This window comes from Melitaea cinxia, chromosome 2, assembly GCF_905220565.1.
Source record: "Melitaea cinxia chromosome 2, ilMelCinx1.1, whole genome shotgun sequence".
NCBI lineage: Eukaryota > Metazoa > Arthropoda > Insecta > Lepidoptera > Nymphalidae > Melitaea > Melitaea cinxia.
This window is the reverse complement of record NC_059395.1, coordinates 4,385,251-4,406,326: the sequence shown is the minus strand read 5'-3', so window position 1 is coordinate 4,406,326 and position 21,076 is coordinate 4,385,251. Positions and strand designations below refer to the sequence as shown.

Below are 21,076 nucleotides of genomic sequence, written 5' to 3'. Positions count from 1 at the left end.
CATCATCATTACAGCCTATACAGTTCACTGCTGGACATAGGCCTCGACAAGTTTACGCCAAAAGTAACGTGAACTCATGTGTTTTGCCCATAGTCACCACGCTGGGCAGGCGGGTTTTGATTTTTGATTTTTAATGTTTGCTTCTACTTTATTACTATGAGTGTATTCTCATCAAGGGTTTGAAATAACACCATAATATTAAAACTGCAAGTAGTGCTTTGTTAAATGTTATGGAGCTACAAAATTATCGTATATCTGATATAAAAATGTACCCCTAGCCATGACGGATATGAGTTTAACAGGTTATCTCTGCATGTATAAGACTTTCAAGATGCGTTATAATAACTTTATCATATACTGTTAAATAAAAAGGCAGCTCAATTCATAACAATATTAAATATCAATCAACACAAAATAGAAATAAGAATCTCAAACATATTTACGTATCGTTAAAAAATTTAATTAAGGACACAACAAGACACGACTTGCTCAAAGCCTGGAACAGCTCTATTGAAAAAGTACCTTAACCTTTCAGAAGGTCAGAGCCAAATTAATAGTATTGTGTTCCTGCGGTAAGTTAGACAGTGTTTCTAAGGATGCGCTGTAAAGATAGTAGGGATAGGATGGCAACGCTCTAATGATAGTTTACGTTAACCACCTAATGTTGTTTTTGTTTTCTAACGTAGTTGCATAAAAAACCTGTGAAAAAAAATTACACTTCTGTTAACCGTTCTTTACCTGTGAAATTGCAACGGGATGTATTACAAGACTACGTTGCTTCTATATTCTATACATTCTAGCTTTCTGCTTGCAACTTATTATTAAAACAACTATAAAAACATATTTAAAAAATTCTTTTTAGAGAGAATGAAATGTTGAGGTTAATTTTTTTTCTTTCCAATTATATTCACATGTATAATCAATTATTTGTATAACTTTATATATTTATTTTTATATTAGTATTTAAAATCGTGTGTACTTTAGTATTATTACTTTAGAAACACAGTGCACTATCAAACTGTTAATTGTTTTTGCTGCACTGTTTATCACATAAATTGTTACTATTTTTTTATGTTAATAAATAAATAAATACTTATTAAAACAAGGTCAGTAGTTTTAGAATTGATTGGTTATAAAAATATAAACTGATTTTAAGTAGTTCAATTCCCATTCCATTTTGAGACTGTATTAAAATTAAACCCACCCACGCAGTCAGTCCCCTTGTTTTGGTTCGACCCACGCATTGCCTAAGCACGTGGTTATGTGACGTAACTTTACTATTTACTGCACGTAAATATATTTACGTATATCTCTTTTGTACGTTTATAAAATAACTTGTAATCAAGTTATAAAGTTCCATGAGATTTTATCTGTGCTATTTTGACATTACTTACTCTTCTTGATTTTTTTTATTTTTATTTTAAATAAATAACTAGATTGGCAAGCAAGCGTACCGCTCACCTGATGGTAAGCGATTACCGTGACTTATGACGTCTATATAGACGTTTCCAAAACCTTAAGCATTGCAAGCGCGTTGCCTACCCTATCCCCGATTATCCCTAGGAGCTCTGATCACCTTACTCACCAACAGGAACACAAAAATGCTTGAAAACAGTATTATTTAGCTGTGATCTTCTGTAAGGTCAAGGTACTACTACTAAACGGGACACTCCATATTTTGAGCAGGAAATTTCCGGCTGCGCCCTACCTCAGTTAAATAATAAAAAGAATATGATCTGTTTAACATATAGGGATGTTTGTCTGTTCCTAAAGTCATCATTACAGCCTGTACAGTCCACTGCTAGACATAGGCCTCCACAAGTTTACGTCAAAAATAACGTGAACTCATGTGTTTTGCCCATAGTCACCACGCTGGGCAGGCGGGTTGGTGACCGCAGTACTGGCTTTGTCGCACCAAAGACGCTGCTGCCCGTCTTCGGCCTGTGTATTTCAAAGCCAGCAGTTGGATGGTTATCCCGCCATCGGTCGGCTTCTTAAGTTCCAAGATGGTTGTGGAACCTTGTTATCCCTTAGTCGCCTCTTACGACACCCACGGGAAGAGAGGGGGTGGCTAAATTCTTTAGTGCCGTAGCCACACAGTTCCTAAAGTAAATATATATAATGTCTTTGGTTTAGGTAACAGCTGACTTATATACACATAATACTACGTATACGTATACAAATAAATATTACACTGATACTGAGGACAGCAATCGAACACACGACCCTAAAGCAGAAAGCAGGATCACTGTCAACTGCATTACCGTCAGGAGAAAAAACATTCCAATACAACAAAGACTTTTGCAGTTAAATAAAAATAAATTAGACTGTACACGCTAATTTTGCGACTATTTTATAAGTTTCCTGTGGCAGGACTACTGGAAGAGATTCCATCATAGGATAAGTAGTGCCTTTGCACTAGCATTGTTTATAAGAGCTACTTCCTTTTGCTATCCTAGTGTACATAAATTGTTAAATAAATTAATAAATAAATATGCCTTTAATTTAACCTTCGTCTTATTTAAAACTAAATGAAACGTCAATATCTCGAAAAGTAGGTTTTTTCTATTCAATTTTCAGTCAAGGGAGCTGTAGTAATAGGCGTTATTAACCGAGTTCAAAAAAGGAGGAGGTTACTCAATTCGACCGTATATATTTTTTTATGTATGTTCGGGGATAACTTCGTCGTTTATGAACCGTTTTGATAATTCTTTTGGAAAGAAGATATTCTAAGTGTGGTACCATGATAAGGATAAGGAAACCAGGATCTAATGATGAGATCCCAGAGAAATCGAGGGAATCCCTCAAAAATCCGCATAACTTTTTACTGGGTGTACCAATTTTGATAATTTTTAATTTTATCGAAAGCCGGTGTTTATCATGTGGTCACATTTCAATTTCATCGAAATCTGATTACAACTTTTATCGTAATCTTTGATAATGCGTATTTAATTGAATATTTTTTCGTCTACCTACATTGTATTACTTGTCGGTGTAAATGAAGTCAGTTTTTTTTTCGTTTGCCAGCAAATACAATTATTTTGTATAAGCGCTTTTATAGCACATTTAGCTGAAAATGTCCACCTTATGGTGAGCGGTTACCGTGGCCAACGGATAAGTACAATACTAGGAGCATCACGAAAACGTTGCCAACCCACTACATCCTCTATTAACACAACGTATCTCCAGCTCTGGTCTGGTTACTTTGCTTATACAGGAACAAAACATTAGCCTAGGGTTGTCTAGGCTGTTAACATAACGCATCACATGAACTCTGGTTACCTTGCTCACCACAAGAAAATGACAACCCTTGAGGCCAGTATTATTGTAAGCTAGTTGGAACTTCTTGCTCAGTCGGGCTACTCAATATTACGAGCAATATATTTCTAGCAGGGCCCTACTTCGAAGACAATTTTATGTAAGAGTTTTATACCGTTATTTGACTCAGAAAAACACTGCCTCTGACCTCGTGTCCATAGTGATCAATAGACGTGAAACGATACGTCAACTTCTTACGCAAGTTTGTAATGATTTACCAAGAAATTATCCGAAAAATTTATATTACTTAAGTGTATTATTTATAAACTTTTTTTTTCTCAAATCATTGCTAGTTAATTATAAGTTTTTCTATTAATATTTATTTCAGAATTAATCCTTTGTGGTATAATGAATTATATAGCAAAAGCGTGTGAGTTCTGTCTTTAGCTATGAATATTAACAATATATTTATACTAATATATTATACTATATTGTTGTTGTCTAAATACGATCTAATTTTATGAAATGACTAGATGTCTCGCGCCGTTCTACCCTTTCTCTTCTTTGCGCTTTTTATTGTAGTATTACGCCCTATAAGCCTCAGCATAACATCTAACTTTAATAATAACAGACTCTACAAATAATATAATTATTTTGATAAAATCAATAAATCCCAAAATAAGTGCTTTCTAAGAAACAAATCAATACCACTCTGGTGTAGTGGTGCGAGTAGTCGCCTAAAACACCAACAGTTTACGGGTTCTATTTCCGCTCGGGATGTATATTTGTACTTGTACGAATATTTCTTTCCAGTTTGGATGTCTGTCCTTGTGTGTCTCCCCACCGTACCTTGGAGAACACGGTCAACCCTCGGCCACGGTTGTTATCATAAATACCTGATAGCGATCATGACTCATAGTATGGAATAATCCGCCAACCCACATAGTCCACCGAGGTGGAAGTTAAGCTCCAATCCTTCTCCTGTGTGGAGAAAGAGACCTGCTGTGGGATTTAATGACTGAATGCAAGAAACAAAGCATTGCTATACACAATAGCTTAGGTAATAATAATAGGATGAAATCTATATGTTTGGATAGTCTTATTTATCTAAGAATATTTATAAACATAATTCTATGGTTTTATCAATATTTTTAAATTAATTTTAATCGGTAGTTTGGCCTTACAAACGTGACGTGAGTTAAAAATTTACTTTGACACCTTCAAATCAATTTACTGCTCATATATAGATATAAATAAAAATATTAAAAACACAAAAGTCGTTTAACAAAAAAAGGTATCTGCAATATAATGAAACATCTACAGCGAAAGAAAATAATTCGACATTGTCAGAACGATGTTTGTATTTAAAAAAATCGATGTATTTGCAAAAGAACATGGCAGTACAAAGTTCGCCAAGTCAGCGTCATATAAAAACTCAAATGTATGCCGATCGCGTGCGAAACTATTTTGCTCCGAGAGGCTATAAAGCAAATTAAGCATTTAACACCTCATTATTTAAATATGAACTCCATCGAGCTAAGTCACTACCGAGGGAGTAGCGTCTGAGCTCCCAGTTTGAACCATCAATCAAATTATGAATGATTTAGGAGTTTTGGAACTTTTTACTATGTAGATACCAATGGGCAGAAAGATGTGACTGTATAGAATTATTGTTACATTTAAAAAATAACTATATTATACTAGACTGTAATGACTTTTTAAATTATTTATCAATACTATACATGTTTAGTATGAGACTTCCCTTGGGGTTTCAAATGTAAATTCTGTCGAAATTATATGGTATATTTATATGGTAAGAAAAATAATAACTCTTTTGAAAACTAATTATGCTTCATTTTAACATTTGCATTTTCATATGTACAAAACCGGTTTAAACCAATGTATAATATATACCTATAGCATGTACATCTTCATCTTGTACTGATATAAAATATGTGCCTTGTAAGTCATGAGATACAAGTTTTAAATATCTTAATTGTTCTTTGTTGTCTTTGCGACAAGTGATTTTCGAAGTTTCGTTCCAAAATGGTGTTAAAAGGGAATTATCAAAGATCTGCTGTTCCTCGATCAAAAATTTAATTTTTTATACAGTAATAATTTAATCAGACTCTTGAATTTTGTTATTTGATCAAGATAGTAAGTTATCACAACAAATAACATTTAGAAAATAATTTCAAGAAATAAAACAAAAAAGTTTTTCGTCGTATTTTACTGTATCAAAATTGTAAGGTCTTTCGGGACCCCTTTGCATGTGAACTGAGCTCGTACTGAGCCGGTTTTATACACATTTTAATATTTATGTAGTTTGGGGTCAGGCTTCTTCTAAGACTTTTTTATGCAGGGTACAAGGAAAAGTTGATTTTATATGCAAAAAACCGTGTCAATGATACATGTGTATAAATGTAGTTTATAAGTATTTATAAAATATGAAATAAATAATCATCATCTCAATGTAACATAATTTTTTCATACTATGATTAAGAAAATGAATAAACAAAACCAAAGCCACAGCTTCTATCAAAGCTATGTATTATTTAGAAACAAATCGTTCAATCAACGTAAGCAGTCCCGCGGAACAAAGACCAATGGTGAGCTTACGAAGGTCGAGGCATTCAGGACAATTAAGGCGAATGACAACGGGTGGAGCGGCGCATTGCCATCGTTCACCCCATTTCATCCCGCAAATTATCAACATGCCCTTTCCTACCGACCACTCCGAAGTCCTTGTCTTGACCCTGAAACCTTCAGACGCAATTTTCCGCAAAACACTACTTTTTACCTACTATGTTTACGAGCTTTCCAAGCGATCTCTACGACAGCAGCCTGCTACGAACTCGTAGCACTTGTAGATATAAATATTTTGCAGTCATCATATCACCCCATAAAGTTGTGATAAGAAGCTAATTAATAATTATATAATGGACCTCGTCCCGGGATCTTGGTAGATTGCAGTGCTAGAAAAAGGGATGGATATTCTTTTTTCAAAATTGATATCAGACTCACCTGGATATAGTCGTCTCGTTCTTTCGAATTGAAGGTCGGGTATGATTAGAGAGGGCACTGGTGCACTCGCGGTCGCGTGCAACTGTGGCAGAGGGCGGCTACAGACTGAATACTCTGGGCCCGGCCAGGAGCCCCTCTCCGCGCACCCCGCACCCCTCCCCCGCACCCTAGCGGATAAACAACGTGCATTGTAGGCCCGATCTGTAGACCTATTCTGCTGGGAAAACACGTACACACCTCCAACGACATCGTTTCCGCTGCTTTGCGTCCGTTACAGACTTTATTTAACTATTTACTGAAAACATTTATATTAAAGCAGTAATGGATGAATTTTGAGTTTTCAAGCGATACATACATTAACGTATTGAGTCTGTAAACAAATTTGTTACCCAGATAGTCTAGCATTATAGATTTTGGGTGAAATAGTGGAACAAATCTCGGATAATGAGAATGATGATTTTGAAATGTAATATCATATTCCTTTATTCAATTTGGAGCGAAGCGTGAAAAAATCTCATTGTTATCCTTTGTATCTGCGGCCCTGTCGTCCCAAAAGGATGAACCACTAATGTTATTAAGATTATTTACCCTTTAGGTATGAGTTCAGTTTATTTGTAAAAGTCTCGAGAAAAATTCTGTAATGTATAAGTCCTCTACTGGACAGTAAAGCGTCTCAATATTTACCTCCTTACTAGCGTAGGAAACCTTTGCTAAGTATTATACATACGGACGTATAATCACAATTGAAACGGCACGAATTCACGCCGTATATAAGGGTTCTGTACCACTCTAATATTTAAAAGTATATTTTTCGGAATTGCACATAAGCTGCTGGAATATACAGATACTTTAAGTGACAAAAGAAAAGTTATCACATTCTATTTATTTGTTGACTTAGGATAATATTGTCACACATAAGTGAGGTAGGGCACAGCAGGAATTTCCTGCTCAAAATATAGAGCAGTCCGACTGGGGTAGTACCTCGACATTACAGAAGATCACAGCAAAATAATACTGTTTTCAAGCAGTATTGTGTTCCTGTTGGTGAGTAAGGTGACCAGAGCTCCTGGGGGGATTGGGGATTGGGTCGGCAACGCGCTTGCGATGCTTCTGGTGTTGCAGGCGTCTATAAGCTACGGTAATCGCTTACCATCAGGTGAGCCGTACGCTTGTTTGCCGACCTAGTGACATAAAAAAAAAACACATTGAGTCCCGTGGTTTTACCCGCGTTAATTTGAGGAAAAAATAGCCTATAGTCTTCCTCGGTAAATGGGCAATCCAACACAAAAAAAATCCAATTCGAACTAATACGTCCTGAGATAAGCGCGTTTAAACAAACAAACTTTCCAACTTTATATTGAAATAGATTTTATTTATATTTTTGAGTTATTTTTTTACATCACCATTACCGTTGAAGGATTTTTATAACAACCTTCTTTAGTTGTTCGGGGGTATTTGTGGAACTAATTATAAATAACATATTACGGCTTACCCGAGAGTTGCTTGTACATGCTTCTTTGAAGCTGTACTAATCACTATTCATCACGACGATACAGAAGAAGTTCTTCCTAATACAAGGAAGATGACCATCATGTAGTTATTAAATTTATTTTATTTATTTAAGTTTTACTAGCAGTTTGAGAGATAGTTAATATAATTAGATATCCCAGATAACTTTGGGAATAAATCTGCATTAAAGTAAACACACCATGCTAAAAAAAACATATTAAATTTACAAAAATTGTTCCTAATATTGCCCACGTACTTGACGCCTGTGTTTAGATAACAGCCAATTAATCTATACAAATAAATAAAATTGAAGTGTCTGTTTGTAATATTAAAATAACCGCTTTTTACTAAATGCATATGTATGCATACACGGTACATATACCAAAATATTTTTTTTTGCAATTTTTGTTTGTCTGTCTGTCTATTTGTTCCGGCTAATCTCTGAAACAGGTTGGCTGATTTTGACAGGACTGGCAGTTACTTGATGTAGTCAGGAGTAACTTAGGCTACTTTTATTTTAGAAATTTATTTATTTTATAACTCTGCGAACTGAACAATAGCTTTTTTGTTAATTTCCACGCGGACGAAGTCGTGGGTACAACTAGTATCGGGTAGGAAATAATAATAGACACACACATGTACATATATTTAATTATATATGTATATATATTTATATCTGTGTGTGTGTGTGTCTGTGTGTGTCTGTCTATAACAATTTCCATTTTATATTTAATTATTGTATGCAACTCTACACCTATAACATCTATGTACCATGTACCATTTCCTCATCCCAAAGATTGCCTAATGAGATCGCTCATTCGTTCATCGCTCATAAGACCGCATTTTGTACTTATCTCCTATTCTTTTTCTGTTATGTTGCTCATTCTTGGCGTACAATAAAGAATTTTTATTATTCTTATTATAAACATTTATTATCAACGTTTTTCATAACTTCATATACGTATACACATGAATATATATATAATATAATTACACCCAGACTCATAACAGAAATCGAAATAACAATCTTCAAATTCGCATCTTCACAAAGCTAATATTTTAAATAATATATATATAATAGTGGTTACAGTAGTCATAGTAACACATATCCCTTAAAAATTTCAAGTTTCAACCTCTTTTCGTTCCAATTATTCAGTAGGTACTTTGACTGAAGTACAAACGGACGGAGAGCGCAGTCTTAGTTGAGTCTCTTTGACATCCTCTAGTTACAGTTGGTAAATCCGAAAACACAGAACCGTACAAAATTACTGAACATATTTTAATATATCTTTTACAAGTGTTAAGCTATGTTACCGAAAATGTATGACTGTATATCAATGTCATGATACAATGAATCGTCGTAGTGAAATAGTGGCCACTAATGTCCTGAAAAGTAAAAAACTGTGGAAGAAATTTCTCATACCGAGTGATGAAAGCTTATAAAATCTATGAAAATTTGGTCTACATTTGTCCTTATTTTTATGAGGCTTATAGAGAGATAAAGTTTTTTCCATAGGGAACCACAATGAAATTCTAGTCAAAAAAAAAGTCGCAAATCCAGCGAAATCATGCGAAATGACTGTTCCTTACAAGGACCTTTAAAAAGCTCACATTTATTCTTCAACTGAAGTGGTTCAGTGGAATATCATGCATAATTCCGGATAACCCTGACCCTCTTCCCAGTTACATGTAGAGCGGGCAGTATACCTGATTATGGTATTAAAAATAACCGGTCCATTACATTTTCTATTTGTATATTATATCGAGCGCCTTTTTCAATGTTTGCTAAAAATTCAAACGTTGTCTAATATTATAGGGGGCGTTGATAAAATACGTGAGATGTTTAAGGGGGGGAGGGGGTCTAGTCAAATCTCATCTAATCTTACGTTGCAGAGAGGGGGGGGGGCTCGACAAATATCACGCAATTTTTTTTCTAATTGAAACAAAAAGAAATTATACTATTTTGGTCCATTTAATCCAGATTGTACATGCTTAAGATTTAATCTTAAGCGTAATCGTTATACGATTAAGAAACCACACAAGAAACCCACATTTTGAAAAATCTCACGTGAGATTGAGGGTTGGGGGAGGGGGGTAAATAAATCTCACGACATCTCACCAGGGGGGAGGGAGGGATAGAAAATTTAAAAAAACCTCACGTAATACACGTTTAACTAAGATATATATATATGTTATGTACACTAATATTATAAACTTGTAAAGTCTGTTTCTTTGTTTAAACACATCCCAAGATTATCATCTCATTATAGAAATTACTAGTTCGAATTAAAAAAATATAAACGAAATGTATTCACACTCTCCATTACCTACAAAACCGTTACAAATGAGATCGGTCCTCAAACAATAGCCTTTTCATTTCAAACCATTAGCTTTAGCACTTAATGCGGTGTTTTCGGCGAAGGCCTTATTCCGCGTCGACTTGACCGCTTTCCTTTTGTCGACTACAACCACACCTACCTTCGCCACACCCCCACTTCACTATCTATTATAAATCTGTATCTACTTTTTTATCTCTCAAAATATAAGATAAATAATTTTTAATAAATAAACGCGTCACACTCAACGACCCCCAGTAGGATTTTTTCGTGTGTTGAGGGTCCGGAAACACAAACAATACACAAGCACAAACGCCCAGACCACGACAAACGTCTATATGACCAATACAAATATCTGTCGTGAGCGGGGATCGAACCCGCGACCGCCAGTGCAACAGTCAGTACTGTGACCGCTGCACCAACGCGTCCTCTAATTAAAAGAAAATTGAAAATTATTTTCTTTAAAATTCAAACTTGACAACTTGAGGTAGAGCACAGCAGGAATTTCCTGCTCAAAATATGGAGCAGCCCGACTGGGGTAGTACCTCGACCTTACATAAGACCCCAGCTAAATGATACTGTTTTCTGTTTCTGTTGGTGATTAAGGTGACCAGAGCTCCTGGAGGGGATTGGGGATTGGGTCGGCAACGCGCTTGCGATGCTTCTGGTGTTGCAGGCGTCTATAAGCTACGGTAATCTCTTACCATCAGGTGAGCCGTACGCTTGTTTGCCGAACTAATGATATAAAGAAATAAAAAAAATTGTAGATTTTAAGAATCTCATTTTTTAATTGTAATGACGATTGATAAAAAAATAAGAAGAGAATAAAAAATAAGACAATACCCAATTTTAAATTCACAGACGATTTATCGCTTTAAGCATATATAAAATACATATCTTAATCCTATGTCAGTTCAGAAACGCATTTAACACCAACATCCAAAAACATTTATATCAAATTAACAAGTATATAAAACCTAAACAACCAGTCAACGGAGATCAAACACTCGATCATTGTGTTGTTGACTACTACTGTGACTGTTGTTGACTCTTTATTTGTTGTAAAAAATACATTGTTGATAAAAATTTCTGTAAATATTTCGATATTATCGCATCCTAGTTTCGCACTGCAGTCTAGTGAAATATTAACGTGTTAAGTACGAACCTGTACGTTAATTGAATAATGAAATAATACCTCGATACTTATGGTAATACACTTAAAGGAAGTAATATTTAATATATTTTATTAAAAATATCTGTTAAAATCTATGCTTTTAAATGATGTAGTGCAAGCATTTACATATTTGTTTTAATACAAACTAGACAATACCTTCAGATTAATTGGATGATAAGAAAGTACAGAAATACGAGTATATAGCTGCTACGGTACTAGCTGACTCAACAAACGTTGTCTTGCCGCTAAACGCTATTTAAAAATGGTTGATCGTAGAGGGTTAAAATTGTAGGGTTGTATGTATTTTTTAATGTTGTATAATAAAAAAAAAAATATTTTATCTAAAAATTAAAAAAAATAGGGCTGGACTACATTAACATTTAGGGGGATGAAAAATAGATGTTCTATTCTCAGATCTACCCAATATGCACACAAAATTTCACAAACACCAAACAAACACAACAACAACGTATTCGTATATATATAATGAATTAATTCGTATTTTATTGGTATTCTTAAATTTATAAAAACTTTGAGTTGAAACTAAGTTTACAAAATTATATACATCTAGAATTAATCTGAAATGATAAAATATGTCCGAATTAAAAATTCAATATTTAATAACAAAATTCAACCATTTCTGTACTTTCTCGTCATACCATTAATCTGAAGATATACGAAAATATACGAAACAATAATGTAAACTTAATAACAAGCTGTTTTATCTACAATAAAATTCAAAAACCTTGAAAAGAGTTTCAACATTACAATATAGTTCCGAACAATTGCAAGATATAAAAACATAATACTTATCAAACTTTAAATACACATCTAACAGGTACAAAAACGAAATTAATTAAATTACAAAAGCAACTTCAGTTGAACGTGACCGCCACCCATGAATGATTGAATGCCTCTGGACAACAGAACCATTATAGACTAATTAGAAATTCACATCTACAAAGGCATATTTCGATAGAAAGATTTTGCAAGAAATAAGAATAAATAATAACTTATTTTCAATTATTATATTACATAAAAATATATAAAAGGCATTAAAAATCGTTAAAATATATTATGAGTTACTAGCTGAACTGTGATGTAAGTGTCAAAAACCTACTTCAATCACATCGACAAATAACACAACGTAGGTAGACGGAAAAAATAGTCAAGTAAGTACACGGTATTAGAGACAACTCAAACAGTACTCGTCACATTTCGATCAAATTTAAATGAGAACCACGTGAAAAGCATAAATTTGTTATTAAAAAAGAATCATCAAAATTGGTACATACACTTAAATGCTATGAAGTAGCACACAAGACAAAAAAACACAGTCGAATTGAAAACCTCCTCCTTTCTTAAAGGCGATTAAAATGGCCTTAAAGTCGTTAAAATATATTATGAGTAACTAGTTGAACTTTGAAATAGTTGTTAAATAGTATCACTCTAAAACACACACACACACACATCAGCCATCGCAGTCCACTGCTTGACATTGGCCTCCACAAGTCCGCGCCAAAAATGGAGTGAACTCATGTGTTTTCAATAGTATCTGTATAAACACAATACAAAAGGTTTACTGCGTAGAATTTTTCTAATCGTTTCTGTTTTTTGTAATAATAACTAGATATTAACAACTCAGAAAACCTCACTAAATTATATGTATATACATTACGAGAAACAAAAACACGTGTTGGCTTTCTTCTTCGTTTTGTTTGGTTCGTGTTTTTTTTTCACCCCCAATAGAATATAAATCCTGTTTCAGAAGTTGGAAATTGATATACCTACCATAATCACTAAAGTTCAGACCCTGACAAACGGCTGTATGACCAAAACAAATATTTGCCATATGGGTAAGGCACAGCAGGAAATATCGTGCTCAAAATCTGGAGCAGCCCAATTGGGGAAGTACCTCGACCTTACAGAAGATCACAGCTAAATAATACTGCTCTTAAGCAGTGTTATGTTCGTGTGGTGAGTAAGGTGACCAGAGCTCCTGGTGTCAGTTGAGGGTAAAGTCGCCAACGCGCTTGAAATGCTTCTGGTGTTGCAGGGGTCTAAGGGCTACGGTAATCGCTTAAAATAAGGTAAGCCGTACGCTTGTTTGCCGACCTAGTTGCATAAAAAAATTAAAAATATATAGGAATTGAACCCGCTATAACAAGCGCATCAATCCTTTGCTGTGACCGCCATGCCAACAAATCATCAAATAAAATACAATTATAAAAGAAACATATTTTATGCATATACAGACGTTTTACTCTCGTTATTTTCAAGTAATTCTACTCCAAAGTGAAATAAAACTCCAGTAGGGTACTATAACTCAGCAACGTGATACCGCTACGGTGTAGAAGCTCTACGCCTCTACGAACTTTTATTTTACGCTACTTTATTGAAAAATAGACCTCCTATGACACAAAGGAGAGCTGTTTTTAAGCCTACTAGAAACGTTTGTATAACTTGTATCATAGACAATTAAAATATTTTAAAGAATTATTTAAATGTAGGGTAAGATTAACAGAATGGTCTTCAGAATCAGTCACCTAATATTCGAGAAGTCATGTTTTATTTTTACGTTAAAAGATATTTTTATAGGAAAATGTTACGACAAAATGAAAACCCAATACTTTTACAGAAAAAAACTACAAACTAGTAGTATAATTATTACATATTAGAATGTTAGTAAGAAAGTAATGCTAGCTTATTAAATGAAAGGTTTTTCAATACATAAAGAGCACGATGAATAAAAGAAAAAAAAACAAGGATGTACAAGAATATTAACAGTCGGTAAAGACTCGCTCCGGTGTAGTGGTCCGTATAGTTACCTAAAATACCGATTGTTTGCAGGATCGATTCCCACTCGGTATGGATATTTGTATTCATACAAATATTTCATTTCAGTTTGGATGGCTGTCTTTGTGGGTCTCCCCACCATACCTCGTAGAGCACGTTAAGCCGTCGGTCACAGTTGTTATCATATACACCTTATAGCGACTGTCACTTATAGTAAGAAACATACCCACCAACCCGCAGTGGAGTTGCGTGGCGGAAGTTTAAGCTCCAATCCTTCTCCTACATGGAGAAAGAAGCCCATGCCCAGCAGTGAAATTTTACAGTCTGAATCGTGAAAGGCTCATTATATTTGTCCAGACTGTAAGCTATCAGAGCATTTTTATCTTTGCATTTCTCTTTTTCTTGTGAACCCTTTCATGGATTTTGCAGACTTTCTATTCGCTATAATTACAAACATTTGATATATCAGGAAGGAACACATGTTTACGCGATGCCGATTAAGTTACCTAACTCATGACGGTATCTGATATATAAAAGTCTTTGGTGTTTTACTTTTTTACCACCAAACTTTACTGTATGTTTTAAAAACATCTGAAAGATAAAGAAGATTTTGATTATGAAAAAATATGTATCATAAACTTTAAAGAATACTCAATTATACAACACATACATACATCCACAGATTAAAGTCCACGTTGTTCTATATTTAAATATGTACGTAAGAGTTGAACAATTTTGAAGAGTAAGACTAATAATTGTGTTTGCAGGCAAACGAAGAAAAACCGACTTCAATTATATCTTTTTTTTTTTTTTTATTACGATATGGGCTTACTCTTGACCTCAGTCTAGCCCTAGAGCACTGACGAGGTCGAAGATGGAGCGAGTTCGCCCAGAAGAAGCCTGTTCACTCGCGCTTTAAATATGTTCGGGTTATATGAACTCGGAAATACAGACGCCGGCAGGGAATTCCATTCCTTGGCTGTGCGCATTAAAAAAGATGATTCGAAGCGCTTTGTACGTATGAAAGGTATATCAATCAGGTAGGAATGAAAGCCTGCGGTACGTCTGAAAGTCCGATGGAAGAAAGGAGATGGGGGTATGAGCTCGTGCAGCTCCAGGGCACACTCTCCAAAGTACAACCTGTAAAAGACCGTTAGACTGGCAACCTTTCTTCGGTGAGCCAGAGTGTGAAGAGATTTCACCAAACTGGCATTACCGATAAGCCGCTTGGCTCTGCGTTCCACTGAGTCCAGTGTGGCGAGTTGATATTTGGCTGAGCCATCCCACAAGTGACTACAATATTCCATGCACGATCGGATTTGAGCTTTGTATAGCGTAAGAAGCTGTTTAGGCGTGAAATATCGCTTAACCTTATTTAAGATGAAAATCGAAAAGGATTACAACGTAGGTAGACGAAAAAATAGTCAAGTACGCATACGCATTATCAAAGATTACTTCAAAAGTTGTAATCAGATCTCGATGAAATTTAAATGTGACCACATGATCATCAAAATCATTAAAATCGGTACACCAGTAAAAAGTTATGCGGATTTTCAAGAGTTTCGCTCGATTTCTCTGGGATCCCATCACCAGATCCTGGTTTTCTTATCATGGTACCAAACTACGGATATCTTTCCGACAAAAAAGAATTATTAAAATCGGTTCATAAACAACGGAGTTATCCCCGAACATACATAAAAAAAAATATATATACCTAACTACTCCTTTTTTGAAGTCGGTTAAAAAGTGACGTAGCGTTTTACGTCACAGTCCTACCGGATTTAATTAAAAATCAGTTCGCTCTAATTGCAGCGAACCTCTTTTATCTTTTTTTTTTAACAATGCTAATGCACAGTGAATATGGTGCGTGGTACGTCAGCCGAAGGGCTTTAGAATGATAGAGTGACCTATTTTGTTCCAATTTTTTACTTTCTTTTATACATTTTCAAGAAATTATTTCGGTCTTTTTGATTAAAATATAAAATTGTTTGTATCAAATAATTGTTTTTGCTCGCAAACGGAAAAACCGACTTCACTTACATCGACAAGTACAAGAACGTAAGTAGACGAAAAATGGTCAAGTAAATATGCGTTATAGTAAAAGATTACTAAAAAGTAATCATCAGATCTCGATCAAATTTAAGTGGGACCACAAGACAAGCATCAGCTTTCGATTGAAATAAGAAGTATCAAAATCATTAAAAAAGAATAAACTACTACTTTAGTGGATAATACAGCTCACTACATTATAGTAGATGTGCGTTACGACAAATTACACACCGTCTCATAAATACGCGTCATCAAACATTAATCAAAAAGTACTTGTTATCTCGATCACATTCAATTGGGACCATATAACAAGTATAAGCTTTTAATTTATAAAATAAACATCAAAATCGGTGCACCCAGTACAAAGTTATGAGGTATATATAAAACAGCGTAGGGTGACGAAAATACAGTCAATTAAATACGCGTTATCAAAGATTACTCAAAAGTAGTGATAAGTTCTCGATCAAATTTAAATGAGACTACATGACAAGCATCGGTTTTCGATTAAAATAAGAGTCATCAAAATCAAAAAGTTATGCAGTATAATACAACATAGGTCACGAAAAAATAGTCAAATAAATACGCTTTATTAGATATAACTCGAAAAGTACTTGTCACATCTCAATTAAATTTAAATGAGACCACATGACACGCAACACCACACACATGCATTAAAAAATCATCGAAATGGGTCCACCCAGTAAAAAGTTCGGAGATGACATACATTAATTAATTTATTTATTTATTAATTTATTGATTTATTTATTTAGTTCAACGAACAAGATAAGCACCAAAACATCACAAACAGTAGCTTGAATATAAAATATTGATTGTTGAATTTTACAAAACTACAATCGAATTGAGAACCGCCTCCTTTTTTGGAAGTCAATTATGTCACATATATTGCTTAACTGTGACAAACATAATTCTTATAGATTTAGAACAGCTTGCTCTCTTTGAAAAAAAATAGATAAAACTATGTACAGAATATAAATATTTTGAAGCCTATCTAGATATTTCTGGAAATATCCCAAATCTCATTTGATATTCGAAACTGCTTATTACTAGTAAAGGTGAGTTGGAAAAGTTCCAAGAACGATAATACTGCGGACAACTTATTCGATTCATAATTTATTTGTTTATCAGTTCAGAAATCAATAATGGCTCACACGAATCGAAAAGAGCATTCATTAATAGTCAAAATTCACAACAAACAATTATTCAAAATTTTCGAACACAACTAACAATGCAGCGCAAATTTTCAAACGACCCGAAACAATGGGAACGTATTCCAAAATTTAATTGAATCGTGTCCGGTTTTCCACGTGAACACTCGCCAGCTATAAAGATCTCAGGTATTTCATTACCTTCGGATCTCTCGTGCAAATATGGCTTTATGTAAATGCCATGATAGGTCAGAATAATTTGGACGACCGTTCAGACCGGCAATGATGCCAGCGACGCTACAAATCGTATTAGCTCCTATAATTTTTTTAAATTTTTAGTTATTCGGCTTCGAACTTAACCTTTGAACATTCACAGAATGTTTCTAGTGTATTATGCAGTAGTTGAAAGTATAATAATAAGAATAAAAAGTTTTTCTTAATACTTGTGGAAATGTTTTGAAATACTAATACTAGTGGTTTACACGTTTTTGACTGATCCGATTTCTCCCATTATAATATAGCCTACGTCACTTTCCTAAAGGGGGTTATTACTATAGATTAGAATTCTCCTTGTGAGAACTTTTAAAATCGGTTAAGTAGTTTTAGGGTTTAGCAATAATAAAAAATAAAAATTATCGCTTTATAGAATTAGTACAGATACAAAAAAGTATATTATTACCATCATTATATCAGCGCACGGACGCCCACTGCTGAGCATAAGCCTCCCCTAATGCTTTCCACGACGATCGGTCCTGCGCAGCACGCATCCAGCGGCTTCCCACGACCCTGACCAGATCGTCAGTCCACTTCGTGGGGAGCCTGCCACGCGCCCGATACGCGGTCGCCACTCGAGAACCTTTCCGCCTCATCGGCCATCTGTTCTTCGAGCTATGTGGCCTGCCCGTTGCCATTTCAACTGTGCGATCCTTCGAGCAATGTCGGTTACCCTGGTTCTCCTACGGATATCCTCATTTCTGACTCTATCACGTAGGGAAATGCCGAGCATTGCCCTCTCCATCGCCCGCTGAACGACTTTGAGCCTTCTTATGAGGCCCATATTTAGCCACCACGTTTCGGACCCGTGTGTCATCGCTGGCAACACATACTGATTGAAGACTTTCGTCTTCAGACACTGCGGGATATTGGACGTGAAGATTTTCCGTAGTTTCCCGAACGCCGCCCATCCGAGTTCGACTCAGCGAGAGATCAGACTTACCTAGCTGTATTGACTGTCCTAGATATGTGTATTGGTCAACAACTTCTAGAACAGTGTTCCCAATACGAACTAGAGCGGGTGCGACATGGACGTTCGACATAATTTTCATCTTGTCCATGTTCAGCTTAAGTCCCACTCCACTCTACTCCAAAACCTGCTCTGGTCTTCCAAGGTCTCAGCCATAAGGACGACGTCATCGGCAAAACGGAAGTAGGTAACGTACTCACCATTGATGTTGATGCCGATTGATTTTTTGATTATTACCATACTGATTAATAAATAAAAATGTCTGATCAAAAATAAATATAGGTGAATTAATTTTATTCCATCCAAATTAAAATGGATAGACGATGTATCGAAAATGAACATCTGCAAGCTTACATAGACTGATTGATTAGAAGTAAATAATAACAACTTAAGAATACCAGGAACGAAGAACACGGGAAAAATTCCTACTGACGTGTGTCCACTAAATCGGAATGTAACAGTGTGATAGTAAATAAATTCCAATTCCTCTTCTTAACACTAGAACGAGTATCTTCCCAGAAGTGGAAATTTAACAGTAGACACAATCTTTTTATTCTTGCAAGCAGTTATTACAAGTATAATAAAAAAGTAATTAATTTGCGCATAGCGGTTTCAATCGCAGACGCATTGCGGCACAAATAATACAGTCTTGATTTTATTTACAGCGAAAGTTCGTAATAAAATCATTTTAAATATTTATAAGCATCTTCGGTGAATAAATACGGAAAATTTTCTTTTAACCAAGTTACACAAGTAACACAAGGATTTACTGTATATAATACGAAAATAAATATTACGTTTTAAATCGCCTTTAAAAAATTATGATCGGCTGCGCTTGGCGTATATCCTGCGGAAAGGTATTCCATTTTAAAGGATTCGCTATAGCTTTGGCTGTGATGTACAGGGAATTTCTGTTTGTTCTGTTATATTGAGATCGAAGATGAAAAAAAAGCATGCTAGAAACCTCAGAAACAGGAAAAGTGAAGCGTTCTTTTCAGTAAGTAGGAGAGTTAGAACCAAATAATTATGTTTGCTCGCAAACGAAAAAAAAAAACGACTTCAATTACATCGACGAGTAATACAACGTAGATCGACGAAAAAATAGTCAAGTAACTACGCGTTATCAAAGATTACTCAAAAAGTAGTTATCAGATCTCAATAAAATTTATATGTAACCTCATGACAAACATCAGCTTTCGATTAAATTAAAAATTATTAAAATCGGGACACCCAGTAAAAAGCTATTGCGGATTTTCTCTGGAATCCCATCATCAGATCCTGGTTTCCTTATTATGGTACTAAACTATTGGGACTAGGGATATCTTCTTTCCAACAAAAAAAGAATTATCAAAATCGGTACACCCAGTAAAAAGTTATTGCGGATTTTCAAGAGTTTCCCTCGATTTCTTTGGGATCCCATCATCAGATCCTGGTTTCCTTATCATGGTACTAAACTAGGGATATTCCTTTTCCAACAAAAAAAGAATTATCAAAATCGGTACATCCAGTAGAAAGTTAGGCGGTATAATACAACGTAGGTCGACGAAAAAAGCGTCAAGTAAAAACGCATTATTAGATATAACTCGAAAAGTAGTTGTTAGATCTCAAATAAATTTAAATGGGACCAATTGGCGCACACTACCTTTCGATTAAAAAAAATTTGTCGAAATCGGTCCACACGGTCAAAAGTTCTGATGTAACATACATAAAAAAAATACAGTCGAATTGAGAACCCTTTTTTGGAAGTCGGTTAAAAAGGATATACCTGCAAACGAAATTGCCAAAACAACAACGTGTCTATTAACACAATACATTGTACCGACGTCTATTCAATGTAGGGGTTTTATTAAAATAACCTCACAGAAATGCACCTGCCTTTGTGTCGCCGGAGCGATTTATATACCTTTATCTATATTAGCCAGTAAAACCTCAATTAAAAGGAACCATTTTATAGCAATTTAATTTGCTGAAAAGTACGAAATTATTTTATTCATTTTGCACAGACGCGACAGGACGAATTGGTACATTTCAAATTAAGGATATCTGAATTCTTTGCTTGTCGTAAAGAGACTATTCTCAAATAGCATGAAATGTTAATTAAAGTTTGAAAATCGTATGTGTTTAATTCTATTCGAATTGATTGTGTTTGAATAATTAAATTTTGTTCTAACACGAACGAGATAATGAGTTTTGTAAAATCTTATAACAATTCAAGTAATATCAATACTTCGTGTATTAAATAAAGTAACGATGTACGTGCAATGGAAATAACAAACAAAGGTGATAATTGAATTTATACGCCTTACTATACCAAAAACTTTTAAAATATATTCTATTGCTTTATAAGCAAAATGAATTCACTAAATTCATAGTTTATGTTATAACACTGAAGAGCTTGTTTATTCGATTACGCTTATAGCATGCTTTTCTGGCCCGAGTTTTTTTTAATGGACGAATAATCAAAAACCGTTGTATGACACTTTTACGAATCTTCGGGGCACAACAGCATGAATCTAATAAA

General features: G+C 34.7%; 1 protein-coding gene across 1 annotated transcript in view; it reads right to left on the bottom strand.

Annotated features, from left to right (window-relative positions):
• Positions 1 to 6,389, bottom strand: part of LOC123663189 (acetylcholinesterase-like) — a 55,362-nt gene extending 48,973 nt beyond the window's left edge. Inside the window, exon 1 of the mRNA XM_045597889.1 lies at positions 6,283 to 6,389. The gene's annotated coding sequence lies outside the window, so the exon portion shown is untranslated. The remainder of the gene's footprint in view (positions 1 to 6,282) is intronic.
• Between the last annotated feature and the right edge of the window lie 14,687 nt (positions 6,390 to 21,076).